The sequence below is a fragment of the Emys orbicularis genome, chromosome 1, assembly GCF_028017835.1.
Source record: "Emys orbicularis isolate rEmyOrb1 chromosome 1, rEmyOrb1.hap1, whole genome shotgun sequence".
In the NCBI taxonomy this organism is placed as follows: Eukaryota; Metazoa; Chordata; order Testudines; family Emydidae; genus Emys; species Emys orbicularis.
In genome coordinates this window covers 101,911,946-101,935,027 of record NC_088683.1, presented here as the reverse complement: position 1 = coordinate 101,935,027, position 23,082 = coordinate 101,911,946, and positions in this window count along the sequence as shown.

Genomic DNA, 23,082 nt, shown 5'->3' with positions numbered 1-23,082 from the left:
GAGGCAGATTTATAGAGGAGCTCAATAACCAGCATGCTGAGCAATTCTGAAAAATCTGGCCTCACCTGTGAATATCAAGAACCTTTCAAAACTCTGGCCTTTGTGCCTTCTGCATGCTGCCCCTAGGTAATGATTAGTAGGGCTGGACAAAAGTTTTCCATCGAAACATTTTTTTTGACAGAATTTTAGATTTTCCACAAAACCTTTTGTCCCGTAGAAAGTCTCAACTTTCCTAAAAAAAATAAATAAAAAAATTGATTTTCATCCGAAAGCCAACCTCCCGCCATAGTTTTCCTGTTTTTTTGACAAGAGGTTTAAACCCCTTTTCCGACTGGCTCTGGGGTCTGCCACACTGGATGCTGCAGAAGTCATGGAAAGTCATGGAATCCGTGACTTCCACAACCTCCATTACAGACACTGAGCCCCTAGTCATGATTAACTTTCTGTCTATCATTATGGTTATTTAATGTTCAACTACAGTGGAGCCCCCAGGCTGCAGTCATGGCTCCATTATGCTAAGCAGAGTGGGAAAAAACCCTCCAGAGAAAGTAGTCCCTCTTTTGAAGATTTTTACAGCAACATCACAAGGAATAATACAAAGACATTAGAAGGGGACAGGGAAAGTAGGAAACAGAAAAGAACTCTTTCTGATTGGCTTTAGACCAGTGTTTCTCAAACTGGGGTCGCCGCTTGTGTAGGGAAAGCCCCTGGCGGGCCGGGCCGGTTTGTTTACCTGCCCCGTCCGGAGTCCGGCCGATCGCGGCTCCCACTGGCCGCGGTTCGCTGCTCCAGGCCAGTGGGAGCCGCTGGAAGTGGCGCGGGCTGAGGGACTTACTGGCTGCTGCTTCCAGGAGCCCCCATGGGCCTGCAGCGGCGAACCGCGGCCAGTGGGAGCCGCGATCGGCCGGACCTGCGGACGGGGCAGGTAAACTAACCGGCCTGGCCCGCCAGGGTGCTTACCCTACACAAGCGGTGACCCCAGTTTGAGAAACACTGCTTTAGACACAGCAGGCTCAGGATTTTGGAACCGGAGACTTGCCTAATCTTTCCCAACTAGGGCCTTGATCCTGCAAGCTGCTCCACTCACACTGATATCTGCATCCTTGTGGAGCCCCAATCTCTTCATCAGAGCACTGCGGGGATAAAAGGGTCTAGCTACACAGAGCTCACTGCAGGGTTCATAGGTTTTAAGGCTAGACAAGTCCATTATGAGCACCTAGTTTGACCTCCAGCACAACACAGGCCCTAGAACTGTACCCAGTAATTTCTGCATCAAGGCCATAGATGTGGGTTGTGGTTCAAGGTTGTGTCTTAGGTGAGCATCTAGGGATCTCTCCAGTGATACACAATTTGCATGAGGGGCAGCCTGCAAGAAAGCACAAAGGTGCTTGTTTGAAAATGTAACAAGGGGGTGATGGAGGCTGCCATCATTGGCTGATTGGAGGTGGGAGCTGACATCCTGATAGAATGGGAGAGAAGATAGGCAGAGTGGAGACAGGCTTTGAAGGGCCTTGAAAGTTAAGACAAATAGTTTATGTTTGATGTGATAGAGAAAGGAGGAGCCAGTTGAGGGTGCAAAGAGAGTGGTGACATTGGCAAAGTGATAAGCTAGGAGAATGATCTTTGCAGCTGCATTCTGAATGAATACCAGTAGGGCAACATTGCATTTATTAAGGCTAGAGAGGATGATGATGCAGTAATCAAGACATGAGATGATGAGAGCCTGTGTGGATGGACAGGCTGTGTGGATGGACAGGAAAGGCTGCATCTTAGAGATGCCACACAGGAAGGACTGGTAACTAGACTCAGACTCAGCCTGGATGTTAGGGCCTAAGGAAAGGTCAAGATGAAGATTAAAGGCCCGAATGACCGGGAGGATGATGCTGTTTGTGCACAGTGATCCAAAAATGGCGGGAGGGGGATGATAGGAGGAGGGAAGATTAGGAACTCTGATTTAGCCCTGTTGATCTTAAGCTGCCAGCTGGACAGCCACAAGGAGATGTCAGAGAGACAGGTCAAGAGTCCAGTCTGCACAAGAGGACAGGTCTGAAGAAGAAGAGGTAGATTTGTGAGTCATCAGCATTGAGATGGCAGTTCAATTAGTGTTTGTGAACGAGATTGCTCAGAGACAACGCACAGAGGGAGAAGAAAAAGGAGCGAAGGCCAGAGCACTGTGGAACCCCCACAGAAAATTGGAGAGGAGATGCGGAGGAGGAGGAGGCTGAAGGAGTGATTAAGGGAAGAGGAGAACAAGATATCAAGCAGAAAAGCATAGTCAGTCCAGTCAAGAGCAGCTGACAGGTTGAGGAGGAGGATGGAATACTGGTTCTGAGCTTTGGCCAGGCAGAGATCATTAGTAGGAACGTTTTCTGTCAAAACCGTTTTTCAGTGGAAAACTGGGTTTTCAAATAACTTTTGTGACAATAATCTGCTTTCTGCAAACAGGTTCAGTTTTTTTGCTGAAAAAGTTTCCAGCAGAGGAATTTTTTGGTTTTCAGCTGAAATCTTTTGGCTTTCTAGTTTTTAGCCAAGAAGACTCAAATTTCTGTGAACAATTTCATTGAAAGCAGGTCTGGGGGTTCTTTGTTTGTTTTTCATTGAAATTTTCCACAGAAAAACAGTTTCCGACCAGCTCCAGTCATTAGAAACTTTGATAAGAGTCATTCAGTGGAGTTCCAAGAAGCCAGATTGGAGGAGAGGAACTCCAGGCAGTGATTGTTGATGGTGTGTTCAATGAGCTTAGACATAAAGGGGAGATGAGGCAGTAGCTGGACAGAAAGTGATGTTAAGGGTATGTTTTTTGGGAGGACGGGCGGGGCAGTTAAGATGGGAGAGACTAATGCACATGAGCATAGGGAGGGGAAGAACCAGAGGAGAGTGTTAGGTTAAAGAGAAAGGCATGAGTGTGTGAGTGAGGGAACTCAGAAGATGGGATGGGATGGGATCAAGTCACTGGAACAAGTGGACTCTTCTTATACTGAGCTCATTGTGGCTTCCTCTCTCACAGCTGCCAATGCCACACAAACACACACATCCCCTTTTGGAGAGCAGTAACAACAGTAGGGACACCAAGGTGATAAGTCCAGCAGAAGTAAAATTGGGAAATAGAAGACAGAGGGAGGGGGTCAAAAGAAAAGAAGGACTGATACACACCAGGGTGAGGAAGAATGCTTTGCAGGGATCTAAGACACCATTTTCACTCGTGAAGTGCCTTGGGATGAGTTTACTCACTTGGCCTGGTCAGGTCAGGGTGTCATCCAGGTACAGCAGGAAGGGAATGGCCTCTTCACTCCCAAATGGGTCAATAACACCTATTATGTTCATGCACAGTGCTCCAGAAACTTCCATTCCATTACCATAGCAACATGGGACCTCATAAAAGTCCTTGGATACCATCTAACTATCACATTTTCAATCTAGGGAGAGTCCATTCACACTTTTTTGAGGCTACTGTGTGTGCATTTCAATAACATCTTCCCATAACCAATTTGCGAATTGAAATGGCTTTATGTCATCTCTTAGCAATATAGGATCTTAAAGCAGGTAGATTTTAACACAACACCCTTTACACAAGGACCAATCTCACTGTCTTCATTCAAGCCCTTTCTGGGGGAAAAAAAAACCACACCCCCACAATTCCATGAAGCTTTCAATGATAATCCACCATAGAATCACATATATATTACTGCTGACCCTTCATCTGGTCACTGGGCATATTTTGTGATTGAGCTTTATTATGACTGACTAGTCTCTCCACTTCAATTTATAAACACTTAGCAGAACCAGATCTTTCTATTTAGTTTACCATTGCATGCACTATCAGCACTCAACAACTAGCAATTATTACTCCAGAGCCAACTAGTGCCAGTTGCTGGAGCAGCTTCTGTGATGGTTTTGTTGCAGGCAATTTAAATTGACTTGTGAGAAGAGGCTCAAAAACTTATCTCCATTCACCAGAATATCAAATATATTGAGTATGTTTATCCATCCAAGGTTAGGTTTTTAGGACAAGTGGCAACTTTAGCACTGGCATCATGCTCTAGGCATTGGTATCTGGACAAGCACTGTCCTGGGAAAAGCATGCTGCTTTTTATTGGAAAGTGTATTTGGTACGTTAGTGCATTTACTGTGCTTGCTGACCCCTGCTGGAACCCGTTTGGTGCCTGCCAAACATCAAGACTTCAGAACGGACAGGCTGAGCTGAACTCTGGTTTGGCTTGTTTGAATCATAGGGGCAATCACTCAATTTGCATGGAACAGATCAGAAGTTATAAAAGGGTCCTATGCATGTATTGGACCTGATTTGTAGCTCACTTACACCCGTCAGACTCGGGGATGACTCCACTGAAGTCAGTGGAATTGCATTGGTGTCAAAACATCGTAAATTAAAGAATAATGAGGCTCCTCACCTTGTTTGTACAGCACCTAACACAATGGAGTCCTGGTCCACAATCGGGGTTCCTAGGCACCATGGTAACACAAATAATAAACAACAGTACAGGACTGACATCTAGACGAGGACACTGCAGCTCAATGGTACTGCCCAGGCAGAATGCTGTGAAAGAGGCAAAAACAACATGGATTCAGTCAACTGACTTGCTACAAAGAATCTACTCAGACACTGCTGCTGACATGTTCCGTCATTTCTTCAGGTCCCTCTACTACACAATCACTGACACTGCCTCCCTCAGCTGGTTGCCTGGCAACTACAAAAAGCCCCAGTGTATGAGAGAGGAATCAGCCAAGTAGTACATTGCTTGGGTTTCTGTTTTCTTCCCTTCCTATAAAAACACAGGAATAAAGTGGCCTTGGGCTGGAAGGGGCCATCTCTCAGTGAATCGTTGTTTTACAACAGCAGCAATTAAGACGGCGTACATAGATAGTGTCTCCCACAGACTCCGAACCTGCTCCTGGCTTGCAAGAGGCTCAGCTGTCCTGAGTCAGTTAAAGAAGCAGCAAATCGGTAATTTCAAGAGGGAGAACCGTGAAATACCAACCATCCCTCAAGCTTTACCACAGCATAATGCAAAATACCCAAATAACCACTCTGTATAGAATCATAGAATATCAGGGTTGGAAGGGACCTCAGGAGGTCATCTAGTCCAACCCCTTGGGTTTAGCAGGCCAATGCTCAAACCACTGAGCTATCCCTCCCCCCTATGCTGCTCATGATGTAGCCCTATTCATAGCACCGGAGAAGGCAGCAGCTGATCACAGCTATATGATCCTGGTGCTAACCAAACAGTGTTGGCTGAAGGACTGTTATACAGGGCTGGTGCTAGACAAGCTTGACTCACCCCAAAGCTGTAGAGACTATGAGGAGAATAAGAAAGATAGCTGGGCTGGGACTGCCTTGGGGTCCAGGTGTGGGCATCAGTATGTGTCTCACAGTCAGCCACTGCCTCTCAGCCCTGACTGACGGGGAGGTGCAGGGAGGATCAGGCTGGAGCTGTGTTGATCCCATCGATTAGAACGCTAGCGTGCATGTGCCACCCTTACAGGGGCATACTCCACCCCAAAAGCTATCCCAGCACCACAGGGAAGGGGCAGCCTGGCAGGGGGAAGAAGCACTCCTCTGCTTCCTTCTGTATCACTGCTTGGTTCAATGAACTTTCCCCTTGTTGGCAATGGAATGTTTCATGACCATGAGGTTCCTCTTCGAAGGCCTGAAAGGACCGGTCCTCCTCGCCACAGCCTCATTCAGACTTCTGGGTCCAAATTTCAAATCTCCTACCTTAATCAGCCATAGGCTGAGAGTTTCTGCTCAGGTTCTGTTCTGCTCCAGCAATTCAATGTAGTTGGGCAACTTTGTCCCCTTTCAGTTCCCTGGCCCCTGTGGTCTTTCCAAATCACAGTCTGGCTGCCGTTTTTGCTGAAATTTGTGGTCCAAAGATCAAATGAGGGTACTCATCTTCCACATACAGTTACAAAATCTAAATGGGAAACATAACTACAGTCGTTTAATAGTCCCAGTATACTTCTTGCAGTAGAAAATGGAAGCTGAACGTGGCTAAAAAAGGACAGCTGGACTTGTGTAGTGACTTTCCCTGCTTTTGTTGCTGCCATCTCCTTGTCCCAGCCTTCTTTTAATCTTGGAATCTGAGGTCAAGAAAGTGAAATAGAAGCCTTGACACATCTCTTGCATCAGTTCCCTAAAGTCAGGAGCCATTTCAGAACAGTGCAGCTACTTCTCTAGTGCAGCCATGTGCAGTGCCTGAGCTGGGTAAGTGGCTACACTTTTTTATCCTATTGTTAGTGCCATCACTGCAGTGGGACTTTGAAGGGTAGGGTTGGGATTATGGACTTTAGCTACCAATGACATGTTAACATCCCTCTTCCAGCTTTAGAAAATTGTTTTAAAAACTAGAAAATGAGAGAAAGGTATAAAAAAGTGTTGCCTATTTCCTTTTTTTTCAAAATGAGACAATAGATAGGGATATACTTTTCTGTGTGGTGAGGAGGCGCTGACTCCAAAACCAATCATCACCAAAAAGGCCCAACCAGCCAATCAGAACTTTGGACAACTGTTGTCCAGAGGCACCCTCTACTACAGGTTTGATTGCATCACAAGATTGCAGGACACTCAGGTACAATTGGCAGTCTGAATCTGGAATAGCAAGGGATGCTGCAGAGCAGGAGTGAGGTACTGGATTAGCAAGAGATAGCACAAGTCAAGAGGAGTACCTTGGTATAAGCATGTGCAACACACCGTCTATCAGGCCTTTTCTGCCTCCTACTGGAGGTGTCAGCGCTTTGACACCTCCTCCTCAAGGAAAACCCACTCAGACCAGTCTGCCACCAAGATTTAGGGCATGTCTACACTGGTCCACAGTTCAGTTTACAGGGGTGTGAATAGCAGTGCACCAAAGTGCTGCACTGTAACTCTCCCATGTGGATGCTGTGGATGCAAATTTAAAGGTCGCAAGGTCACACTAATGTAGTCCTCTTCAAATACTATGCCTGGCTCCACAGGGGAGTGTTAGGAAACAGCCACACCCACCACAGTATGTGTAGAGCACCATGTATGTGACCACCAGACACGCTTCATTTGCTAGGATTAGACCCCTGGTTTCCAAGGTGAAAGGGATTATTTCAGGAGTATATCTAGCCTAACTCTGCAGAAGCTTTTTAAATAGTCTGTAGAGAGTGAGTAACTACTGTATGCAAATACCCAGGAGTATAGGAATCAAAACCAATCATAAAACAGTAAAACAAACCACAAAAAGTATAAACAGCAAAGTCATGTTTTAATTAAGAATTACTCATTGACTGGTAAGAGCCAAAACACTCACTAACATTTTGGCTAAAAGCCTTTCTCAAAGTGTATTATGGGAGATAGAGACAGAAGCAAAGAGCATAAATGAATTCAAGAGATAATGGGCCTGATTCTCGGCCACCATGTGCATATGGAGTCACCAGTACAAAGTGAGTGCACTGTGGCTGTTAAAACATTCCCATTTGATGGTGTTTGGCACCTGCTTTGTAATGCTGTAAACGACTGCATAAGGCATAGCGCAATGGAGGAACAGGTCCATTTAATTTATTTCTGGAGAAAACCCTGGTATTTAGGCAAACCCAAAAGAGTATATAGGACTGGATGGCCTTTTTGTGTTCCTAACATGTCTTATCTTCTTAGAACACTGCAAATCTGTTTTTAGTGAGAATGGTGCAGATAAAAAAGTTATGAGATGTACAGCTTTGAAGACTTACACTGTCCATTTATAATACCCACAGAGCAGGCACAGCTCAGGCAATCGCAGGGACAGTTTCTTCTACATTGCCCCACAAATGTGCTTCAACACAGCTCCGAAGGAAACACCTTTGGCAATGAGAGGGTAGGTCTGTGTCTATAGCCCATTGAACCCTTGGCCTTTGCCAAGACTGCCAATAAGTGCCACCTGTGGCAGCAGGTTATGCAATGTAGATGGGACCTGGACTGATTTCTTACCTGGAATACTGTAGTTAGTTCTGGGCACCTCAGTACCAGAACATTTTTAAATTGAAAGGAGTTCATGGAAGAGCACCAAAATTATGTACAGGACTAACTTACTTTTGGGAAGGATTAAAATTAAACATCTCGTTTTGCTGAGTGGTAACTGACAGGGGATGTGATAATATTTGAATGGTATAAACACAAAAGAGGAAGAGGAATTATTTACTGTGGATCAGGAGTGGGATGTATAATTAGAAGTAATGAGATGAAATTCAGAGAGGAAAATATAGGCAATTTCTATTGAATTTTGTAATGGCTTTCGAAAGGAAGGCGTGGATGCTTAGAATTTTAGAAGTAGACTGACTGAACAAAGCACTAGGAAATAGAACATAGGGAACACTGGTCACAAGTGAGTGACCTAGCTAGATGACCTAGCAGATCTATTTCTATTATTCTAACTCATTTCACAGAGGTCACTGAGCAATCAGTCAATTGTAACTAGCACTGTTGGCCACCACTGACCCAGGCTGGATTCCCGCTAGTGACAAAGATTTCACTACAACTTCTCTCAGCCATCCAAACTCCCTCCTTTAGATTTTGAATTTCAGATGCATCTGACATTCAAACGAACATAATGGATTTCCACCTATTTGTTATGACTGAGGAAAAAATAAATAATCACATCATGCTGCATCTTGATATCATGTGTATCAAAGTACAGTATGATGCAATGTCATGATCCCCTCAAAATACATGTGAAAGTTGGGTCTGACCCACAAGTTTCAGGGAGGAGGCTCCCCTTTTGGTTATATTTGAATCTGTATTTATTTTTCTACCTGAAGTCAGGTGCTTTGTCTCTTCGCTATTGCTCCAACACGTTCCACTGCTTGAATCAGCTCTTCTGAAGGCTGCAGCTACAGTCTGACTGACAAAATACTGTTTGATGGGATGGACTCTCTCTCTCTTTCCTTTTGTCTCTAGGTTCCCTCATCTCTTATGTATGTCTCTTCCTCTCCAGCCCATAACTACAGGATTCAGGTCTTCTGTAGCCTGCTCAGAAGCCCACAAGCACTTCTCTTAAATGCAGTTCCCCCCACATGTCAGTTTCCCCTTCTCTAGTTCCACATGGATCTTTGAAGTTCATTGCCTCACACTTTCTAAACAGGAAACGTAAACCTCCAGCAGAGGAACATGCCACCACCTAATAGAGGAGGACCAGAATTCTGAGACGATGGGTCAGACAATAACACCTACTCCTCTTACTGTGAACATTGTTGCACCAATCTCTCCCCTTGTAGCTCTCAGTGATAGGAAACAATATAGGCCTTTCATTAATTAAGGTCACAAAGTTAGAAAGAGTCCACATTTTCCAGCCTTGTGCCAGCGCAGACAATCAGTAAGTTTTTTAAAGAAAACTGCAATGAAATATTTGGACTGGGGCTTCTCCATATATTTTTTAGTGGATCTGTTTACACAAATTAAGCAGTGTGTGGAATCCAACTGATGTAGAACCTTGCTGAGAAACCCTGCCCTTTTGTATTAATTAATTAAGGAAGGAAGGAAGAAAGAAACCCAAGGTTTCCTTACTGAAATTATAGGAAGTGAAAGCTAAAAGAACAGCAGGAAGCACTGTGGGGGATAAATCCTCTACATTTAATGAGTGGAGACATGCTAGCAAGCCCTCTAAGCTTCCAAGTGATTGTAGTAAAAGGAAGTTCACTGCTGGTCACTGGAGAGAGAGAAGCTGTCCCAGGCTGTGTCCCTCAGATGGGCCTTCACTTGTGGAAGGGAAAAAACCTTCAGCTCCAGGGAATGAAGGAAAATAAGTCTTTTGTTTGGAGTCTACATGAGGTGGTCAAACAAATCCCAATGGATGTAGGGAGAGCACCAGAGGAGACAGCACTTATCCAGGGGTGATACTCTAGGCGTATAGACGCACATCTTAATCAGGAGGTGGAAACAGAACAGGAAGTCAGGAACGTCATCTCCAGAACACAGGTTCTCCAGCTCACCTGCCAGAAGGGACAGCTGCACAGGAGTAGAATTATTCCACTCTGCTGTGTTACCTTTTGTTTTGTTTGGATGGAGGACTCATGTTTGTTTACAGAATTTAAAGATCCTGTTACAGCAATGTGTGAAATCTGACAGACGCAGAACCTCTTTGAACATCAAAGATTTCCTGCATTAATTAAGGAGAAAAGAAACCCAGGAATTCATTTTATTGAAATACTCATTACTGCATGAAGTGAAGGTTAAAATATCAGCAGGAACCACAGGAGCAAAGTCAAGGGGAGGGGAGATAAAGTCGATGCATTAATTATTTGTGATGCACAAGTCAACCCCTAGGCCTCTAAGTGATTAGACCAAGAGGAACTCTGCTGTCACTGATAAGATGCCCATCTGTAAAAAGGGGAAAAAGTAGGAGCCGGGGAACTATAGACCAGTCAGCCTGACTTCAATACCTGGTAAGCTACTAGAGCAATGTATAAAACATTCAGTTTGCAAATACCTGGAGACTGAAGGGGTAATCTTTAGCCGGCAGCCTGAATTTACCAAGAACAAATCATGCCAAACCAGCTTAATTTCCTTCTTTGACAAAGGTAACTGGTTTTGTGGATAGGGGCAATGTCCTGGACATAATATACCTGAACTTCAGCAAGGCTTTTGACAGAGTCCCACATGACATTCTGATAAGTAAGCTGAAGAACTGCAGGCTCAACAGAACTATCATTAAGTGCATACATAATTGGTTAAACAACTAAAAACAAACAAAGCGTAACTATTAATGGAATGATGTTGGATTGGAAGGAGGTCTCAAGTGGGGTTCCACGGGGATCTGTTCTGGGTTTGGTGTTGTTTAACATCTTTATTAATGACCTGGATGTAGGCAGAGAGAGCCTACTGATCCAGTTTACAGATGACACAAAGCTGCGGGGGGAGGGAGGAGTTTGCCAATACTTTGGAGAAAAGAACTAAAATTCAGGGGGATCTTGATAAATTGGAGAACTGGGCTACAGACAACAAAATGAAATTCAACAAAGACAAATATAAGGTCCTACACTTAGGGAAGAAAAACCAAATGTGTGGTAGATCACAACCTTAACATGAGTCGGCAATGCAATGCTGTTGCGGGAGGAAAAAAGCAAATGCAATTTAGGTTGCATTAACAGAGGCAAAACATGAAAGTCATGGGAGGTGATAGTACTGGTCTACTTGGTGCTAGTCAGGCCTCAGCTGGAGTACTGTGTCCAATTTTGGTCACCAATGTATAGAAAGGATATAGAGAAATTGGAAAGCAGCCAGAGGCAAGCAACAAAGATGATCAAAGGGATGGAATGCAAGCCACATGAGCAAAGGCTGAGGGAACTAGGTATGTTTAGTTTGGAAAAGAGGAGATTAAGGGAGGACATGATAACAATCTTCAGCTACTTGAAAGGCTACCATTAAAAAGATGGAGAAAAGTTGCTCTCTTTTGCCACAGAGGGCAGGACAAGAAGCAATGGGTTCACACTATAGCATAGCAGATTTACATTAAATCTCAGGAAAAACTTCCTAACTGTAAGAACAGTAGGACAATGGAATAGACTGACTTGGGAGGTTGTGGAAGCTTCTTTACTGGAGGTTTTCAAAAGGAGCTCGATCGCTGTCAGTCTTGGATGGTTGAGACACAACAAATCCTGCATCTTGGCAGAGGGTTAGACTAGATGACCCTTGCGGTCTCTTCAAACCCTACAGTTCTATGATACATGGAAGGGGATAGATCTCAGGGGAGGACCAGTAATTTATGGAGACCTTTCCTCAGAATAAATAACTCCAAACCCTACTCACTCAGTGGTGGTTAGTAGGTAAAAAGGAAGGGCAAAATAAAGCAATGACTATATTAACACTCATGGAGAGGCCTGTACTCAGAATAGTGGCACTTGTGCTGGGGTATATGCATGTCTCACAACTGAAGTACAACTAGAGAGGTGGGAGAAGATTTTGCTAAAAGGGTAAAAACATGAAGCTGTTTTCCCTGGGGTAGGATTTCTATTTCCATGCTCTGAAGGGGAAAAGTTTAATGGGAAATAGCTGTGGAAACCATGAATGACAGGGCTAAGGAGTCCTTTCATCTTTGCTGCTGGGAGGAAAAGAAAATAGAAAAAAAATGTTTGATTTAAAAAAAAAAAGATATAACATTTGTGCGTGCATGTCTGCGCAGCTGGGATAGAAGCAGCGCAGCCACTCTGTCACTCCTCATGTCAAGGGAAAGCAGCTGGTGACTGCATCTTGTGGGGATGGGCATGCAGCTCCTTGGTGTTCTTCCGCCTCCTGCAGTCTGGTGGCTAGAAAGTAACCCTCCATTGCCACTGACCTTATGGACAGAAGGCCTGATTTTTCACTGCCTTGCATCTACTATCCCCTTCCACATGTGAAGCCACAGGACAGTATTCCATAGTCAGTGGTCTCCAGTGTTGTAAGCAGTGCAGTTGTAGCCATGCCAGTCCCAGGATATTAGAGAGACAAGGTGGGATACTACTTCACCCACTCTGTCTCCCGTGCTGCAGATGAGATGAAATGAGTGTGGATGCATGAGACAAATCAGTGCCATTTCTCTTCCATGTCCTGTCTTGAAGCCTGTCTGGGAAGAATCCAGGATATTGGATCTAGGTGGAATTTGAAATTAACTCTGGTGAACTTCTCATTTAGCTGGCTCTGTCATAGATTAGATAGCAGGTGATAGATAAAGAGGTCAGTTATGCTGAGTGATGGTTTAAGGATTGGGAAGCTGATGGTGTTCTCTAGGCTGGGAGGTAGATTTTTCTTCTTGAAGGAGATGATGACGACAATGATGTCACAGTTCATAGGAGTCCCAGGTGCTCTCTGAACTTTTCCACTAGCCAAGAAGTACATGAACCTGAGTTGCAAGGGTGACTCAGATTTCCGTCAGTGCTTCTAGCATTTCCGGCTGTATGAATGGGTTGATATTAGAGAGGGAAAGCATTGTTTTATCAAGCCTGGTTCGAGTGTATGGTCCCTGATGTCCCAGAGTGTGGTAGCCTCTCTCTGAGAGATAACTTGATAGTTCATAATTGCAGTAGAGGATGGACTGACTAGGAGTGGGATCTGGGAATAAGTGAAGTAACACCTCAGAGTGGAGGAACAGGGCTCTCCTAGAGAAGTTTAATGTCAAAGGATATCCTAAAGGCCACAACCAAAAGGGAACTTTTTGGTTTTAGAGCACCTTCAGGTATCACATAAAACCCAGGGGTTGGCACAATCCCCTAAAAAAAATATCTTTTCAACAATTAGGCTAGGCCTTATGGAACTTTTTGGCCAAGTCCATTTGCAGGGAGAGCTGTAATTGGAATCTGCATTTTATGCTCTCCACCCAACCCCTCCCCACCTCACCCCGTGAGACAAGCAGTCTCATTGATCTGCTGTAGTTTCATGGGTGGGTGGATAATCCATCCTTGCCCACTCTTCCCTGCCACTTATTTTGTTGGGAGTTTTTCCTTCTAGAGCCCTCCTTCAGCTTGTCTCTCTGAGCTGGGATTGCTTCCTCTGCTAATTATTTATGCAGGAGAGCAGATGGCAGGCGGATTGGATTTTCTCACTCTGTGCATACTAGCTTACACAGACACTGGGTTTTGGTATACAAAGAGGGGGCATAATGCTAACTATAGAAGGAGTGATATTCCAGAGATTGAATCCTGGCTTCCCCTCCCCTTTGTTCCTCTGCTCAAGTGGAACATATTTTGGGCAACACTGTTCAGTTCTCAGTGTGACTTTGTGCCAGTTATAATCTGTAATGCCTGTATCTCTCTTCTCCTGTTTTATAATATTAATAACACTGAGTGAATAAATCACAGCATCTCATTTAGAAAATGGATTTAGCTTTTTCGGCTCAAGAAATAACTGCAAGCAGATTGCAGTTTAGTCATTCATTGATTCAAAAACGTTTGAGTGAATATTGTCAACTCCGCAGCTTGTATGTGAACAGTTCTCTGCAAGTATTCAATAGCCACACTGTTTTATTTAGGTGTGATGAGCCAAGACAGTCACACTCCTTGAGTGGATGAGTGTGCAAGTACTCCCAGTGTGAATGCTCACACATGCACATTTAAAGTTCCGATTCACTTGCGCATGTGACTTTGAAATTAGCATTCTGAACAGTCATGCTAGTGAAATCTGATCGCCCAAATAGAGTAGCAAACACAAACGTGACACAACCATGACCAGAGCAACTGTTTTCCAAACAATGTGACACAATAGTCACATTAATTTTTGCACATGTGCCGAGCTCCAATTAAGAAATTAATATCCACCACAATCGCTGCTGAAGTTACCAGATGTGACATCAAGATTAAGGAACAACACTGATGTCTTAGCTAGCATTTTTCATTCCAAAATATGCTTACAGGCTGTGTAACATCACTGAAATGAAGCAAGTCTAGAGGGATGGTGGCAACCAACTGGCACATAGCATACATCACAGGGAGGGAAAAGTTTGGTCAATGACACTGTGGCAAGCCCTACACTTATTGAAAGAGCAGTGGGGTTGTTGATAAATTGTATAGTCAATTGCTTGACCGCACTTTGGTTCATTATGAAATATATTCAAGAGACCAAATAACCAATGTCAGTCCGGTTTATTGCTATAAGCCAATAAAAATATGGTACAGGGAAATGGTTCTATACGCTACCAGTTTCTGGGAAGCAGTCTTGTGCAGCAATGTTACATTCACCTTATGCAGAAGGTGTGATCCAAAACTTACATCCATAAAGCCAACTTTTTATACCCTACCTGTTTATAAGTAAACAGGTACCATATATATCATCTGAAACTAGATTTAACCAATCAGCTTTCTACTTGGTTTTTCCTGGTACCATGGAGTACCCCTTATCTCTTTGTTCTGAACACATACCTTTTAGGTACTAAAGGGCATGAAGCCACCTCCTAGATTTGTACTAGGGTAAAACAATCCAATATCTTGTCCTCTTCCTTTGGGACACTCCAGTACAGGCCTGTGAGAGTAACTTCCTTTCTGTTGCTATGGTAAAAGCAATCATCTATCCTGATTTTGACAGCTTCCCTATTTGCTCAAGCCAAAACTGTGAATGCTAGGAGTTCTGGGATTCTTAGCATATGTGATCAGGGTGTCACATTCTGAGGTGCAATCCAGACTAGTGAGGGGTTGTGTCACCATCTTCCCTACAACCTTGGGTGCCTCATAATGTTTTGCTGTTGTAACTTCCAGCTTGGGCTCACAAACAGCCTAACAGCCTGCATGTCACACCCTGAGCGTCTGTGTATAGCTACAGTCCTGTCCAGCAACTCTGACCTCAACAACCTGACAGCAACACTCCAGTCACACTCTGGCTTCAACCAGCCTTGGCTACTACTTGCACGGTGACCCTCACCACACTCCCCATCCCAAATTTTTTCCAAAACATGTGTCCTGCACTGTTCAGCCCTCTCGTGAACAGTTTGCTACTTTAACTGGAGCTACCAAACAGTTCAGTTTAAACACAGCACTGGATTGGTTTAGATTAAAAAATAAAACAAGTTTAACAAAAAATAAGAACAGATTTTAAAGTGAATTCAAATACAGGAGTAAAGTAAAGTAAATAAAGTTAGAAATAGTTATGAATCATCAAAAGTGAAAACATGCATCTAAAAGTCTAAAGCTCAATCTAGCAAGTTTTGGTTCAAGCCTTTGTTTAAGATGGCCTCTCTCACCCAGTGTCTTCCTGCAAGATGGTGAATGACCCTTTCCTTGGTCAGGATCTCTCCCGGGGGCCAAAGATGCTGGTATCTTTGTCTTCAGAGGGTGGGAGGGGGGAGAAAAAGATATTTGGGGTTCTCTGCCCCCTTTCTTTTTCAGTCCAGTGAAGTGGATTCTTCTGAGGGTTACCCCTCAAAGCAAAGTTTATTCAAACAGTAAAGGCGATGACATGGAGTCTGGTGCTGAAGGAGGCTCCATGTTCTTTCTTCCCCACTGTGTCTGCTGAGATGCAAATTTTGCTTTGGTCTCCTGACATTTCCTCCCCCTGCTGTCTCGAGGACTCTGTTTAAATGTAAGCGGAGGTAAACACACATTCCTTTGGTTAGGAAAGACCAGTTTAACAACCTTTGCCTAGGCAGAGTTGTGTGGTTTTGAACATGTGCTAATATCATCATACAGAGGGATTTCATAACGTTACATATAACATTGCTACATACATTTCACCATAATATCATTGACCAGTGTGACAGGGTGTGCATACTATGCACTGGAGAAGAAAGGGTTAACCCCACACTATGGGCAGCAGAAGTCCCACCCCCCAGGCCGTGCTGGGCATGCTCCAACTGCTGACTCAGTATAAAAGGGAGCAGCCAAGCTCATTCTGGGCTGATTGCCAGAGGAGAAGGACCTTTGGCTGAAACTCCAGCTGAAGAACCACCATAGCCCTTGCCTGCAAGAGCCAGAGACCCTCCGAGCCAGATTGGAGGCCTGGAGCCCAAGAAGCGCTGGAGGTCCACCCACGCTGAGAAGCTCGGAGGCCCTGATGCCCCACGGACAGCAGCGTCTGGAACTAAGGTAGGAAGTGACCCAGGGAGGGTGAGCGAGTGGTATCTCCCACCCAAGTGAGGTCAGCGTGTTTTGGTGGGATTCCCTGCTGACCCAGTGATGGACCGCTCTGTCGCTGTTAGGGCCTAGGTCGGGGCCCAGTGGAGTTGGGTGGACCTGGGCCCCCCGACCCGGGCTGTCACCCCCTCCCCCCCGGTGGCAGCCCCCACCTTTCCCTGCCAATATTGACTCTAGCCATTAGGCTGTGCTGCCTTGTGTCTGAGGGCCGCCATATTGACTCTGACCATTTGGCTGTAACTCCGGCCTCTGGCCCATACTGCGGTCACCCCGAGGGCCGCCAGGGAGATCAACCAAGGTGATATCACCACCCTGCCCTGCCCCACCCCAAAGGGGGACAGGGAGTGCATACACCACAACAACCAGCAAGTTATTCATTTTCAAATGATATCTCACAAGGCATATTTTTACAAAGATTATTACAATGGTGTGAATTCCGGGTGCTTTTAATTACATGGGGTTACATAAAAATCACAGGCAAATTTAGGTTATATATCTTCTATAACTTTTGTGCTTAATGCAGTTTTGGTTACTACATACTAATGTATATATGGCGTGGATAATACAGATTAATGTGATATGTATATATGCTAGCCAGAATATATTAGTCAACAGGGTCTTCAATAGCTAGGCTGAGAGTGCAGGGTTTTCTGAAATTTTATTAAGGTTGAATAAGGCCTCATCTGAAAGGCCCACACAGAACAAACAGTAAGCCAATTTGAGTGGCAATCTCAGAAGAATGGATGAGTCAGACAGATTCTGAACATGTGATTTCAGGGACTCCTCTCACACAGTGCAAATCAGAAGTAACTTCATTGTATGTCAATAGAGTTGCAGTAAGGAAAAGCTGGTGTGAAAAGAGAAGAGAATCAGGTCTCAGATGTTTGGACCATTTAAAGCATGAGCTCCATTTAAATGTTACAGCTGCGGAATGACCAGCAGGAGCTGATGAACTCCCATGAAGCAGTGGTCCAAGTTTTCAAGGCAAATTCCTCTGTCTACTTCTCAGAGAGCAGAAATGACAAAAAAGTGACACAATGGGTTTTTAAGTTATTCATTGGGCATCAGAGGTGATTTAATTGTTGGTTTCCATTCATCACCAATAGTGTCAGGCTGTGAAGATGCCAGAGATAGGAAACTCAAGAACTTTAATTTCACAGTGTTGGAAACTCTAAAGATTTTGTCATGAATCTCATTATAAATATTGTTTTCCTTAAAGCCCCAGCTCCTGGAGTCAAGTGAATATGAGATAATTTCAGCCTGCATTCTTAAAGAAAAAGTAAGTTTCTAGCCCTTATGGCTGTGAAGAAAACTTCCAAAATGTGACCCCAGTGCACCCTAAAGGCTCAAAAAGCAGAAGGAAAATAAAAAGAACACCATACCTATTATTTTTACATAATCTCATGATTTTTGATGAGCCTAACTCATGATTTTTTGAACACTTGGGGTTGGTAATACTGATTTCAATTAAATGCATCCCTAATAAAAGATATGATAGTCTGCATAAAAATGAATAACACTGGTCTACAATTTTTGAGAAGTCGTCTGCTTCAGAGATAAAATGTGCTATTTATTATGTATTTTGATGTGCTGAATTCAAATATGACAATTAAAACAACTGATTGGCTACTGTTTCTAAGATATTTAAGTTTTTACATTTTATGTCTATGTATATTGTGTAGATAGTAGAGTTTTAATCATAAATTGTAAACCTAGGTCTTTTCATGTGTTTATGGTTGCTTTACATGATAATATTTCACCTGTCCTGTTTATGTAACACTTTAAAAATCAGCAAAAGGGTTATATAAATAAAATTTATTATGAAACAAAAGGCAAAAAACTATTATGTACATAGTTTAGTCCTATTCAGTGTCTACTCGGCGCTTCTTGGCTTGTCTCTTGTATTCATTAAATGCAGCATCTCTTGTCACTGTCCAGCAATAGTCTGCAAGCATTGACGGGCTCCATTTGCCCTGATAGCGTTTCTCCATTGTTGCAATGTCCTGGTGAAATCGCTCGCCGTGCTCGTCGCTCACTGCTCCGCAGTTCGGTGGAAAAAAATCTAGATGAGAGTGCAAAAAATGTATCTTTAGTGACATGTTGCAACCAAGGTTTTTGTATGCCTTGAGGAGGTTTTCCACCAACAACCTGTAGTTGTCTGCCTTGTTGTTTCCGAGAAAATTTATTGCCACTCACGAATCTGAGGACCAACAAAGACACCTTCCTTTATCTTAGCTTCACTTAACCTTGGAAATTTTCCACGGAGGTACTTGAAAGCTGCTTGTGTTTTGTCAATGGCCTTGACAAAGTTCTTCATCAGACCCAGCTTGATGTGTAAGGGTGGTAACAAAATCTTCCTTGATTCAACAAGTGGTGGATGCTGAACACTTTTCCTCCCAGGCTCCAATGACTGTCGGAGTGGCCAATCTTTCTTGATGTAGTGGGAATCTCTTGCACGACTATCCCATTCGCAGAGAAAACAGCAGTACTTTGTGTATCCAGTCTGCAGACCAAGCAAGAGAGCAACAATCTTCAAATCGCCACAAAGCTGCCACTGATGTTGGTCATAGTTTATGCACCTCAAAAGTTGTTTCATGTTGTCATAGGTTTCCTTCATATGGACTGCATGACCAACTGGAATTGATGGCAAAACATTGCCATTATGCAGTAAAACAGCTTTAAGACTCGTCTTCGATGAATCAATGAAGAGTCTCCACTCATCTGGATCGTGAACGATGTTGAGGGCTGCCATCACACCATCGATGTTGTTGCAGGCTACAAGATCACCTTCCATGAAGAAGAATGGGACAAGATCCTTTTGACGGTCACGGAACATGGAAACCCTAACATCACCTGCCAGGAGATTCCACTGCTGTAGTCTGGAGCCCAACAGCTCTGCCTTACTCTTGGATAGTTCCAAATCCGTGACAAGGTCATTCAGTTCACCTTGTGTTATGAGGTGTGGTTCAGAGGAGGAGGATGGGAGAAAATGTGGGTCCTGTGACATTGATGGTTCAGGACCAGAAGTTTCATCCTCTTCCTCTTCCTCGTCTGACTCAAGTGAGAATGATTCTGGTGCATCAGGAACCGGCAGTCCTTCTCCGTGGGGTACTGGGCGTATAGCTGATGGAATGTTTGGATAATGCACAGTCCACTTTTTCTTCTTTGACACACCTTTCCCAACTGGAGGCACCATGCAGAAGTAACAATTGCTGGTATGATCTGTTGGCTCTCTCCAAATCATTGGCACTGCAAAAGGCATAGATTTCCTTTTCCTGTTCAACCACTGGCGAAGATTTGTTGCACAAGTGTTGCAGCATATGTGTGGGGCCCACCTCTTGTCCTGATCTCCAATTTTGCAGCCAAAATAAAGGTGATAGGCTTTCTTAACCATAATGGTTATACTGCACTTTTGTGATGCAAAAGTCACTTCACCACAAACATAGCAGAAGTTATCTGCACTGTTCACACAAGTACGAGGCATCTCTGCTCACTTTGGCTAAACAGAAATGTGTCCCTTTGCAAAATCAAACACTGACAAATAAGAGCACGACACTGTATGATTTCTAGAGATGATATAGGGCAATTTGTTCAGCAGAGTGATGTAAGCTTTGTTATGATTGCATCATCCATGACTTCTAGGAATAACATGATGCAATTCATATCATGTATGACACAATACCAGCTTCAGATTGCATCATTCATTGTTTTGCCTAAAAAGCAAGTACTGTCCAAACCCAGTCATAGATTTATTCATAGATCCAGTCAAAGATGTATTTTAGTCATTTCTGGTTTAAATTGAGATCCCTTCCCTTTATAACTCACTTATCCTCCGCCATTCCCAAGTCAAGGGTCGTATATACTGACCCAATAGCATATCTTGAAAACTAGAGCCAATCAACAATTTTAAGCACCATTTTCGTTCTCAGTGACCCAGAATTAGTAAAGTTTGACTACATTTATTTCAGAAGCATTTTGGCTGTAGAGCAGTGTAATTAATGACGAAGAGTTCCCAATTCCCTCCTATATTCATTGTGTTGTGAACTCCCATCTCTTCCACATTGTTGTACCTACCCCCTTCCTGGATCAATTGTGCATGTGAAAATGTAATATGGACATGTGCCAGCTAGCAAACTTCTCCCTGATTGGGTCCATGACATTTGTAACCAAGAGGTGGGTTTTTGCCACTGAGCTATGCAAGAGATCTTCAGCAAGTGGGTTGACCCCTTCTCTTCTTATGAGAATAATGGAACCTTTAGAAAGGGAGTGGAAAGAAAGGCCAACCCAATCATTGCCATGGGGGTGACAGTGGAACTTGGACTCAGTTCAGTCAGCCTTTGATCCATTATTGCTGTATCTCTTAGAGCTATTTGTGCATGGTAGGGTCCACTTTGTACTCTAACCTCCCACCCCCGCAACTCTCCCATCCACATGGCCCTGATTCAGCAACACATTTAAGCACAAGATTAAGTATTTTGATGAACTGGAACCTTAATGACGTGATCATGAAATAAGCAAGGAACTATTACTGGAACTAGGGAACAGCAGAAGGCAAGGGGTATTTACTGTAATACATAGACATATAACTTGGTATAAACAGCCTACAGAGAGCAATAGCATGGGCTTTTTTGAACCGCTTATATTTTCTGACAATACAGGGCCCTGGAGTGAGTAAAAACTCATTCAATCTATGGTACTTCTGCAGCGCCCAAGCTCATCCCCCAAGTATGCAAGTCATGGTCTCCAATTCTATTAGTGTTTGCAACTTACAATATCAGCAGACCGTTCAGTGTCACCACTGAAAGCAATCCACGGCTGTGTGCTGTGTATATAGAACACTGTGATTATTCTCCAATAACTCACATTTGATTTCACAATGGCCTGTGTCATTTGGGGTCACGCATACCTCTCAGCCCAAGACAAGAAGACTGAAGATCTTTCCATCAGAATCCCCATTTGCCTATACTTCCCTCCTACAGAGAGAGCAGCTTTTGTGTGAGTGAGTGAGTGAGAGATGTGAATGATACTGTGCAAAGTTGCAGTGCTGGACAGTGCCATTTTATGAATCATTTTTTTAAAGCATTCATTCACCCTTTCACGAAATCCAGGCCTGCCACTACTATACGTGGCATATTTTGCTGCCTGGAGGCAGGCTGCAAAGGAGACAGTTCTGTGGGCAACCCCCAACATTCTCAAACTCCATCTCGAGTGGTGCTCCACCTCTCACACTATTATTTATATCTTTGATCTCTCCCACCCCTAACATGTTGCTGACTCAGTGACAGGGTCCCCCTCCACCACCAAGTCATTATAATTTTTCTGAGCTAAGGCCATATTGATTCTTCCAGGATGTGCATGAGGGGAAGTGTCTCAACACAGCTTCCCAGTCTCAATGTCTGTTGCAGAGCACAATGAGCCAGACACACACATTGGGCCAAACTTACCCCTAGTGTAACTCTATTAGCCGGATGAATTTGGCCCATTGACTCCAAACGTATAGCTCTCAGCAAGTGACACTCTCTGAATTTTGCCCTTAACTTATTCTCTTTTAGAATTATCATTTTCCTAAGAAGTTACACCCTATCTAGATATCTTAGGTGCGTTCATGGCCCCCCTCCCATCATAATATTATCTGAGCACTTCACAGTCTTCAATACACTTATCTTCACAACACCCTCCCTGTGAGGCAGGGCAGTGCTATTATCTCCCTTTTACAGATTGGGAACTAAGGCATAGAGAGACGAAGGGAGGGATCCATGAAACTCCCACTGAACCCTCTAGATGCCTAAATTTACTGAGTACCTAAATTTTTCAGAGTAAACCCCTGGGGGGTTTTCTCCTTCCTCTGCAGCATAGGGCCTTGGTCACTTGCAGGTTTACACTAGTGTAAATGGTGGATTCTCTGTAACTTGAAATCTTTAAATCATGATTTGGGCACTTCAGTAACTCAGCCAGAGGTTAGGGGTCGATTACAGGAATGGGTGGGCGAGGTTTTGTGGCCTGCAATGTGCAGCTCAGACTAAATGATCATGATGGTCCCTTCTGACCTTAAAGTCTATGGTCTAAAAGTTCTGCCTCTGAGCAGGCATGCTGCTGCCTCAATGTAAGTGTCCAGATGCTTATCTCCTGCTAACCACTGAGCTCTGGGATATTCTGGTGTGGGACTCCCTCAGTCTCTCCTGTTGAAGCTATTCCTCTGTGGATAAATAACGAATGAGTGATTGGAGTGGGGGACCAGACCCAGGGTCACTCAGCTCCCAGGAGATGCCCTAACCACTACAGAGTCATTCCCACACTGTTTCACTCTTTCTCTGTCTTGTCCAATGACTGTTCCACTGTGGATAAATACTTAAATAGTCATTGGGACAATGAAGAATGGGAATGACTGTAGTCCAGTGGTGAGGGCACTCACCTGGGAGGTAGGAGACCTAAGGGCCATTCCCCATGCTCCAGTCACTCTTTCATTAGTTATCCACAGTGGAACAGCTTCAACAGGAGAGATTGAGGGAATCCCCTCCCCCCCAATCAGAATATCCC